The 10,800-nt window shown below is 41.9% G+C and overlaps 1 long non-coding RNA gene across 6 annotated transcripts in view; it reads left to right on the forward strand.

Moving 5' to 3' along the window:
- LOC113631519 (uncharacterized) overlaps positions 1 to 10,480 on the forward strand; it is an 80,149-nt gene extending 69,669 nt beyond the window's left edge. For all 6 annotated transcript variants that reach the window (XR_003437397.1, XR_003437394.1, XR_003437393.1 and 3 more), the window contains one exon: positions 7,290 to 10,480. This is a non-coding gene — a long non-coding RNA (uncharacterized LOC113631519). The remainder of the gene's footprint in view (positions 1 to 7,289) is intronic.
- The last annotated feature ends 320 nt before the right edge of the window (positions 10,481 to 10,800 follow it).

Below are 10,800 nucleotides of genomic sequence, written 5' to 3' on the forward strand. Positions count from 1 at the left end.
CAAGGTGGATGAGAAGCAAGCAGTTTCTTTTCCATGGGAGCAGTCCTAGATTGTAAGTTGTTATTTACTAATCAGAGAAGGGCATAGTTATAGTTTAAAATTATTATTTATTTTTTATTTTTTTGCGGTACACGGGCCTCTCACTGTTGTGGTCTCTCCCGTTGCGGAGCACAGGCTCCGGACGCGCAGGCTCAGCGGCCATGGCTCACGGGCCCAGCCGCTCTGCAGCATGTGGGATCTTCCCGGACCGGGGCACGAACCCGTGTCCCCTGCATCGGCAGGCGGACTCTCAAACACTGCGCCACCAGGGGAGCCCTAAAATTATTTTTAATTTATAAGATAGCAACTCTAAACATTTTTCAGCCACTTGCCAATAAGCACGGGATCTAAGTGTGGGAGCCACATGCATCCATCTTGTCACATGATGTGTATCCCCCGGGGCCCACCTACTCCTTAGGCTGTGGATACTCCTCCCAATGTCCATTTCCAACATTTGTCTTCACCCCACCCCACCTTGACTTTGGGTTGTATATACCTCCCAGGTAGCCGTGCCAGAGAGGAATGAGTCCTAGACTAGAAATCTGGAGATAACAAGAGGCTCTTCCATTTACAGATTCTGGAACCTTTTGGTTAATTCAAAAATATTTATTGGGCTTCCCTGGTGGTGCAGTGGTTGAGAGTCTGCCTGCCGATGCAGGGGACGCGGGTTCGTGCCCCGGTCCAGGAAGATCCCACATGCCGCGGAGCAGCTGGGCCCGTGAGCCATGGCCGCTGAGCCTGTGCGTCCGGAGCCTGTGCTCCGCAACGGGAGAGGCCACAACAGTGAGAGGCCTGCGTACCGCAAAAAAAAAAAAAAAAAAAAAATAAAAATAAATAAATTTATTGAGTGACTGTTATCTGCAACACACTCTTTTGGGATCTTGGCAGTGAACAAAAACCCCCCAATTCTCTAGTTGCCTAAAGCTTATTGTCTAATGATAGAGACAGACAGTAATGGGTAGAATATATATCAATATAATGTAAGAGATTGACAAGAACTAAGGAAGAAAATATAGTGGAGAAAAGGATTAGGAATTTCTAAATTTATAGCACATACATAGGGTGCTACAAATTTAGAAATATGGTAGGGAAGATGTCACTGAAGTTATAGCTGGGCAAAGACCAGAAGGAAGAAAGGCAGGGCCAAGCCATGTACATATCTGGGGTAAGAGCTTTCCAAGGGGAGGGAACCATGTGTGCCAGGGTTCTAAGGTGGAATCACTCAAGGCTTGTGGGACAAACAGGAAGGACATCATTGTAGCTGGAGTGGGGTGAAGTGGAGGAAAGATCCCGGGGGCCCTTCTAGGTCCCTGTGAGGGGTTTGGCATTCACTTTGAATGAGATGGAAGGCTGTAGGAGGGTTTTGCAACAATTTCCTTGAAAATGCCTAGATCAGTTCTGGCACATGGCAGGTATTCAAGAAATGTTTGCTGGTTGACCCAAGATTTGGTTTGATCTTATCTGCTTGCACTTTCAGCAGGAGCATGTAGGGTTGGGACCATGGTCCCACTGTGTCATGGCCTTTACACAGTGTAAGAGATGACTCTGGACTTCTCAGGGATGCCGGCAGCAGCTTACTGCTCCTCCGTCGCTGTCATTCATTTAAGAGGCTGGAGGGGGTGGTCAGAACGGGCTTAGCATCTGTAATGCTGCAGACTGATACTCTTGTCAATAACCTGTTAGTGTCGGTGCATGTCTTAGGAACAAATCTGATAGTCATCATATTTCCTCTCTATCAACATGGATAGGAGTTCATTAAATATATTTACTTAGTAGCTTTAGAACCATTAGGAAAGTTAGTTACACAGTGTTTCAGAGAGCATAAAAATAGAAAAACAAAGAGTTGATCAGAGAGGAAGAGTCACACCTGCTGGGTTTCCCACATGACCTTGATCCCGAGATATGGTTGTAATGGGAGGAAAGCTGGCCTGTGATGTTGAAAGTGAGGTTTCCACTCCTGTGTTCACAGATGTTCCCAGCTAGCTCGACTCCTCTCTGAGAAAATCAGAAAATCAGAAGATTAAGGTTAGAGATGTGTGCAAATGAGCACTTGCTATTCAAAACCATAATTTAAAAAAGCCCCTTGATGCAGTGAGCAAACAAGAAAACCAGCTGCAAAATAAAATGTGACTTTCTTATTTTTCCTTTTATTTGTTTTAGGAAGGTGTTTAACCAATACTTGCTAGTTCTGAGTCTTGCTGGTTGACGACTGTTTAAGCTTCTAAACAGGAACCAAATTTAGTCTTTTACTTAGCAAGGTGTCCATCAATACTATATTTCTTTCTCTCTCCCTTTTTTTAAACATCTTTATTGGAGTATAATTGCTTTACAGTGGTGTGTTAGTTTCTGCTGTATTACACAGTGAATCAGCTATGTGTATACATATATCCCCATATCCCCTCCCTCTTGTGTCTCCCTCCCACGCTCCCTAGCCCACCCCTCTAGGTGGTTACAAAGCACCGAGCTGATCTCCCTGTGCTATGCGGCTGCTTCCCACTAGCTATCTATTTTACGTTTGGTAGTGTATATATGTCCATGCCACTCTCTCACTTCGTCCCAGCTTACCCTTCCCCCTCCCCGTGTCCTCAAGTCCATTCTCTACGTCTGCGTCTTTATTCCTGTCCTGCCCCTAGGTTCATCAGAGCCCTTTTTTTTTTTTTTTAGATTCCACTTATTTTTATCTCACCATCTTCCTCACCTGAAAAACAATAAGACCTATTGACTTTTTGGTCATGACCGTGTTGCAAAATGTTTCAGTGCAGAGTATATTTAAAATGAAAAATCTACAATTCAGTTTGAGAGGATTAATTTCACAGCTATAAACAATCATTTTATGATTAAGACTTATGGTCATGGTGGCAATTATATTCATCAAATGTGTTTGCAACAAATGGGAGTAAACATCCCTGAAATCACAGACAGTTTACTTTTTTCAAAATTATTAGTAATGTCTCTGAAACATCATATAGAGTATCTAATGCATCTATAATTTTTATATTTTCAAAGTAACTGTGAGAATGAGATTTGTTGAAATAGATTGAAAAAGAAGAAAATTGAAGTAAATAAGATTGAGGGTCAGGGCAGATATGAGATTTATATTTTTCTAGACCAAATAATTATGATCTGACTCAGTTTAAATTGGACTCCATGAAAACTGGTCCTATAAAAGTTGCCTAGGCAAGGCTAATTTGTGTTCAATGAATTTTAGATATTTTCCAATCTTTTTACCTTCTTAAAAGCCTGACTAATCGGAAGGAAGTGTAATTCGGCATAGGGTAAGAACATGTCTTTGGATGAGTTGAAGTTGGCAGGGATGTACTTGTCTAGTGAAATATGTTGTTAGGTGCCAGCACCTCTCCCAGCCTCTGATAAGAGCACTCACCCTCTCGTTAGGAAAGTCACCTCCCCAAATTCTTTACATTGAGATTTAGTGGATGCTGCCAGCTTTTTACAGAACCTCTTCTTCCCAGCCACAGTGACTGGGTGAGGAGTAGGCAGGTTTGGACAACGGTGGTACCTAATCCCACAGCTCTAGGCATTGGTTTGGGAATAGGCATATATGACCCAAATCAGTCTTCCCCTATTTTTCAAAAACAATTAGAGCTAATAAAAGAGTGGTAATCCTTCTTGGAGGCCGGCAGTTCTAGGAAGCCACGAGGAAGAGCAGTGCAGGAAGTCCTGTGTGGAAGAGGTAGGCCTCCATAGGAGATACCGAATTGCCAGGAGAGACAGAAAGCAGAGTGAGAGTCCTGAACTTGAACTAGCTCTCCTAGACACCCAGCTTTGGAGTTGGAGCTGGCACTATTGTTTTTGGCTGAGATTCGGAAAGACCAAGGCCTGGGATCTGGACGGTTGAGAAAAGATGGCATTGTATCTCTGATTGCACAGAGGCTGGACAGTATTTACATACTCATTTAGAAATCTTGGAAAACCCAAAGATAAGTTTACCTCTCAGGTTGAGTTCAGTACTTAACTTGCTTATTTGTGTTTATTAGTGATGCTTTAAAATACCTTATTTATGTTTGTCTTTCATTCAGATGCAACTAATATGCTGCATGTGTAATGGATGTTTCAGGCAGAAGCTGAAATTACCAACAGGCTGTATGGAAGACAACTGAAAATATGACCTTTAAATTTTTCGGTGTATATTTTTATATTGCTAGTACTCATTCTATATAGTTTTACCTTTATAAAGAGAATTCCTGCTATGATAACCAACAAGGATTTAGTCTTGTATCTGGGCACTTTTATTGTGCTACATGTATCTGTTGTCACGTAGAAACATAAAATATATATTATAACACACACACGCACACACGCGCGTACGCGCACACACACACACACACACACACACACCCCTGCAATGAAACCCATAATGATGCAATTTGCCGTTACTGAAACTAAGTAATCATCCACTTACCACAGGTTCTTTGCAAAATATTCTAATGATAAATGCAAGCTTACTGGTAAATTTTTAAAAGTCAGTTTAGATGACTTTTGTTGCAAAAAGTCCATCTTGCACTGGTTTTTATGCTGCCCATTTATGAAAACAATTTCTATCTGTGGCTTGCCAGGAGTCTGTTGAAGCATCCCACAATCATCAATGTTCATATGTAGATAGACATATTGCTATGTTTGACATCAATAGATGTAGCATTTTCATACCATACAGAAAGTAATGGTGCCTGACATTTCTAGGTTGAAAGACGTGCTTTGTTTCTTGCACTAATGGAAATAGATTTTGTGACCTTCTTGTTTACTTCAAGATTGTATGTAAATGTTTCCATACAAATAGGGAGGTTTCTTTTGATTATCTCATGGAAGTTGGGAAATAAAGGTGAAGGGAGAAAATTGCCAAAGTAAAGATGATTTTAAAAATAGTTTAAATTCTATGTATCAAAGATAGAATTGAGATACCAGTAGTACTATTTTTTTCTGTTTTTATAGATGGAGAATTGATACAACATTTCCATAAGAAACTAAAGGGTAGAATACTTCTGAATAGAGATATTCAAACAGCTGAAATATACCTATTCCCTGGTATCATTTCATATTTAGGTGTTATTTTGTTCTCGAGGACAGAATAAAAATCCCATTACTTCGATTCTGAAGAAAAGAGCCCTGACAAGGTCAGATGGGGCAGCATTAGCACCCAGGAATTTCACAAAGTCCACTTGAATCAACTATATTTTGACCAGCTTCCATTTTCTGGTGAAGCACTGGAGTGTTTACCAGGGTGACATGATTTTTGTTACCTGAATGTTTGGACATGGTAGGGAATCAGTTGCTACAGAAAGACTTAGCAGTTGAACAAGTGTGGCCTGAGGTAGATGGTGTTTATATCCTGGAAGAGAAAACTGCATTTTTTATTCTTAGGTAAAATGTGGATGATACTAATACTCTAAAATTGTGAGGCTGACAGGCTGTGTTCTAGTCACTTAGTACGGTGGTCGGTGCTCTAAGGCAGTGGAAGCAAGCGGGTGATGAAAAGAATGAAACTTTTCAAAAATAACTTTTATAGAAGCTTTCCTTATCATAGACCTTAGTTTGTATTTTTTAAAAAAGAATTCAGTGTTTATGGTCAAGTTGTTTTAATTACAATGCAGATATTTTAGTTTTTACTCAAAGGAATACAAGTTTGTGTAGAAAATTTAGAATACCCAGAAAAGTAAATATAAGAAAAAAATTTCTGCACATTATCTCATCATCCAGAAAAAAATCACTGTTAAAATATGGACAATATTTCCTTTCAGTCATTTTTCTATGCAGAGGCACATTAAAAAATCAGTCTTTTCATAGTATAAATTATGGTGTTCCTTCCTTTTTTTGCCTTTTAAATGGGAAGTTATGAAATAAGCATTTCTCCTAATTAACTGTTATCTAAAAACATGTATAATGGTTACATGATATTATATCCTATGAATGTGTAAAACTTTAATTTTGTTGTTTCGGGACACTTACATAATTTATAATTATTTGATGTATAAAATGGTGCTCCAGTTTACATTTTAGTAGCAGTTTGTCAATATCTAATAGAGTTTGAGCCGTGCATATATATGGTATAGCCTTGCAATGTAATTTTACTTATATACTTGAGAGAACTATTGCCTATGTGTTATAGAAGGGGAAATGTACATTGCTGCATTGATTATAATAGCTCATTGTTCTGTCAGTAGGGTGTTATATAATACATTGGCGTCTATTTATGCCATGGACCAGTGCATAGATTTGCACATCGGGTACAGCACATGGTAGCACAGTACAGTGAGTATAAATTGAACAAACCAGGTCTGTAGTGAGTCAATGTGCACCAATTCCCCAAACTTCAGGTTAGGATCAAAAAAAAGTGACAAAAGGATTCATTTTATATCATTTATGAAAAAATTTTAAACACAAGTTTATTACATATTGTTTATGGATAACTCAGCAGCACATTTACCCACCTAATAGACTTATTGACTGATGCTAGGGATGACATAGCCATGTTTTATTTTAAGCCAGTCCTCCCATTAGTATAAAAGATCCTAGCCCTTTTCTCTACTCAGGGATTTTGCTCCAGTAATTCTCCCCTGTCTCTTCTGCATCATCAATTTTTCCCTCTTTTCTGGACCACTTCCATCATTTAAAAAAAATCTGTAGGGCTTCCCTGGTGGCGCAGTGGTTGAGAGTCCGCGTGCCGATGCAGGGGACACGGGTTCGTGCCCCGGTCCGGGAAGATCCCACATGCCTCGGCGCGGCTGGGCCTGTGAGCCATGGCCGCTGAGCCTGCGCGTCCGGAGCCTGTGCTCCGCAACGGGAGAGGCCACAACAGTGAGAGGCCCGCATACCGCAAAAAAAAAAAAAAAAAAAAGCACTTTATTTATCTAATTTCATACACACACACAGACACATACATATATGATGCATGGAAATGTAGGCAACTTGAGTAATAATTGGGGAATTGAATAAGTGTTGACAAAAACTAGTTAATCTTTGTTATGCCATATTAGTTTACGTTCTAAGCACTTTGCATGCACCAACTCATTTAATCCTCACACTATGTTAGATAGATGCTATTATATAATACTAGTATAATAATAATAATAGCAATAGTTATTATTATTCAACAGATAAGGAAATCCTTGAGGCATAAGAGAGATTCCGAGACCCACCTAGAGTTACACAGAAGGAGGTGGAACAAATCTGGGGGTCAGCTTTAGAACTGCTCTGCTAAGTGCTAGAGTTAATATCACGCATTTTGTGACTTCAAGGGACTTGAACGCTGCTATGAAGATGGTCGTGTCTACACGTAACAGGCACCACAAAGCGCTGGAATGGAGCTGTGGGTAGGAGGATGGCTCTGTGCTCAGAATCTGCTGCCACCCGCCAAGCAAACAGGGGCCAAGTTCTCAGCCCTGCAAAACTTCAGTGATCCATTTGAAAAATGAGAGAGTGATGAAAGCCTCTTCGTAGATTTATGAAGACGCTCAAGTAAGATAAACCATCTCAGGCACTGAGCAGAAGGTCTGTCACCTGGGGACCTCTTCATAAACATCAGCTACTCTTTTTGTTCCAGAGCATAGTGAGATGTACAGTCTGTCCCCTGGAAACACACATTTAGCGATCAGCCAAAGAAGTCAAAAAGCTTGACAGGAGCTAACTTGGGCCCGTGACTTAGGAAAACGCACAGTGTGTTGGGAGCTCTCAGGAGAGAGATCGTGTCTGGTCCTGGGACTAAGCAGTCTTCGTGGTGAAAGCGGTATTTAGAAGGTCTCGGCAGGTGCTCACCAGGTCCATGTACTGATCTCCTTGGAACCTGAAAGTAGCGTGAGCCACAGTACAGAGGCTGTGCTTTATTCCCACCCTGCCCCCCTGCAAAAGAAAGAGGCAAAGATGCACTGACTTGAGAAAACTCAAGGCTCAGAGTAGTAAGCCTAAGGCTCTAGAGCCCAGCTCTTGTGGCCTGTGTCCTGGGAAGCCTCCCCTGAACCCTCCACTCAGGAGCACCCTCCTCTGTGCACCTGTGTTTGCACAGCTCTAAAAAGCTGCTGACAAAGCCTCGTCATTCTCCACGTGTGTGTCTCTGAGTTCCGCGAGGGCCCACGTGCCCATTGGGCTCATGGTGCTCTGGGAGCTTCTCTTGAAGGAATGAATTGAATTTTGCTTTGGTTCGAGCAAGTAGAAAATTGAAGATGACCGGGACTTACGACTTCATAAAGGCCCTTCAGGCCTGACCCTGAAGACAGGGAAGAGAAAGCTCTTGACAGTGGAGGCCTTTCTGTTTTTATTAAAGAGAGGATGGGATGGGAGAGGAGAAAAAAGTGTTTCCAGGAAAGTTTTTTTAAAAAAATCCTTTCGTTCTTTATATCACCGTTGCTTTCATAGTCTTAGCAAATAAATATTCACCAAGTACCCACCATGGGCCAGGGACTGTGGAAGGTGCTGTAAGTACATTGAGGAACATGACAGTCCAGACCTCCTGGCCATGCATGATAGTCCTTTGTCCTGTCCTGCACACAGATATATTGTGTCCTCATATAATCTGGTCCCATTTAAGGCATATTTCTCCAGATTTAGGTAAAGCAAAGTGCGACATGACAGAGACTTTCATTGGGTCCTTGGAACCTGCAACAGTCTCTTGATGACACCAGCCCAAAGGGTCAACTATCTTGAATGTGTCATGGTTTGATAGGTGTTAATTCATCCGCGAGATTCTCCTCCAAACTAGAAGTGGAATAAGAAATAATCACTTCATCTTTGGAAACCGTCAAAGCTCTAGGATGAACGTGAACACTGAAATAATTGTAGGACGCCTGTTCCTATTACCTGGTAGCTGTCTGTTCGCAGCGTGGCATCCTGGGTTTGTGCCCTTTGGAGATTCAGGGCGTTCTTTAGTGATTAGGACTCATTATGTTTGTGATAGCTATTCACGCACGTTTTTCAAAATGGATGTGTGCTTGAATTAGGCTGGATTGAGTTTCCTTTTTCTTTCCAGGTGAGCCTAAAACTCCAAGGGGGGGCGGTGGGAGTGGGGAACCCACAAGAGAGTAGGAACATCAGATGATTCCCCAGTTCCCTCTATTTGTTTCTAAGTAATGCTTTTCACCGCAGAGAGTACATGACTACATATGTGCGGGCCCTGCTTGTTGCGAGCCCCGAACAAAGAATCGTGCTTCAGATTTCAATGCGTTTGGACCATAATGTGCTGCTTTCTGGATAATGGGCTCTTGGCATTGAAATGAAAAGCAAACATATCATTAGGAAGGCGCTCCGTGAAAACTGTCTGTCATATATCTTAAGCTTCATTAGTTTAGATTAATGACTTACTTGATATACATGACGGTAGGTGAAGCAAATCTTTGTTTATTTATTGACAATTAAATGTGGTGGTGACATGCATAAACAGGCTTCCCTCTGATTAGTACCATGTTTTAAAGTAACTTTGTGTTATAAAACTTGTTAACTACAGTATCATTTTATTGAGCACTGCTGGGTGAATGATGTGATTGTCATTGAAAGGCATCAATATTGCAGCCATTCCTGGCAGTCACTGGAGCATTGTGCTCACAGATTGGAGTTGATATCTCATTGTACACATTCAGGGACCCAGAAAATGCCCAGTTATTGAGCCTCTGCCCTGGGAGGACAATGTTCTATTCATGGAATCTGGGTGCAAGGTCACAGACAGAAATCTGAAGGAAGGATGAGATTCACATTTGCTTCGGGGTTTTGCCGAGGACCTCCCTGAAATTCAGTGTCTGGAAGGCATGGCGCTTCCCCCAGAGCATCCTACTACAGAATGATACTTCATAACGCAATGCAAAGGAGGCTATAAATAAATACAGCCCGTTCCAATTAGAAAGCTTCTCTAGGACTAAGCAAGCTTCTCTGAAGAAGATGCCGATGCGTCTGATATTACACGGCTTCAGATGACATAAGCAAGCTTCCAAGAACACCTCTCTAGCAGACGTACCATTTTGGGGTGAGGAATGATGAGAAAAAGGGGAGAAGGGCAATGTGGCATAAAATGTATCTGCATGCTAGTCTCACTGAAACATTTGTGGTTTGCCTTTCCACGCATTCCAGAGTTGGAGGCTGTCAGGGATAATCAGCCGTTCCCATCACGGACACCCCATGGTTCTCCTTAATAGCTCTCTTTTATGTGCCATCAGTCCTCAAAAATATATTTAGAAAAGATTTATTTAGAAAGAGGCATAAAATACAATCCATGTTGCGGTTGAGTATTACAAATGATTTCTGGACTCCATTCTGTGCCGTCAGGCTCTGTAGAATTTTCATATAAAGTAGAAAATAAACTCTCAGCCAGCTTGAAAGAGAACTCCTTTGACAAAGGAAACCAGCGTATTCTTTTTTTATTTTTTTTGCTGTACGCGGGCCTCTCACTGCTGTGGCCTCTCCCGTTGCGGAGCACAGGCTTCGGATGCGCAGGCCCAGCGGCCATGGCTCACGGGCCCAGCCGCTCCGCAGCATGTGGGATTTTCCCAGACCGGGGAACGAACCCGTATACCCTGCATCGGCAGGGGGGACTCTCAACCACTGCGCCACCAGGGAATCCCCAAACCAGCTTATTCTATAAAGCCTCTGACAACATCGCATGAAGGCAGATCTCTCTGGATGCTAGAGTCCAGGAAAGCATCATTGCTCTCCTCAGGAAACATTGGGCAAAAACTGCACACCTGGTGATCTTTCCTGTGGAATCGAGGAGAGTTTGAATGTAAAGGAAAGAATGAGGTTAAACCAAGCATTGTCTCATTTTACCTA

This window comes from Aethalodelphis obliquidens, unplaced genomic scaffold (assembly GCF_003676395.1).
Source record: "Aethalodelphis obliquidens isolate GAN/ISIS:26980383/991018 unplaced genomic scaffold, ASM367639v1 scaffold33, whole genome shotgun sequence".
In the NCBI taxonomy this organism is placed as follows: domain Eukaryota; kingdom Metazoa; phylum Chordata; class Mammalia; order Artiodactyla; family Delphinidae; genus Aethalodelphis; species Aethalodelphis obliquidens.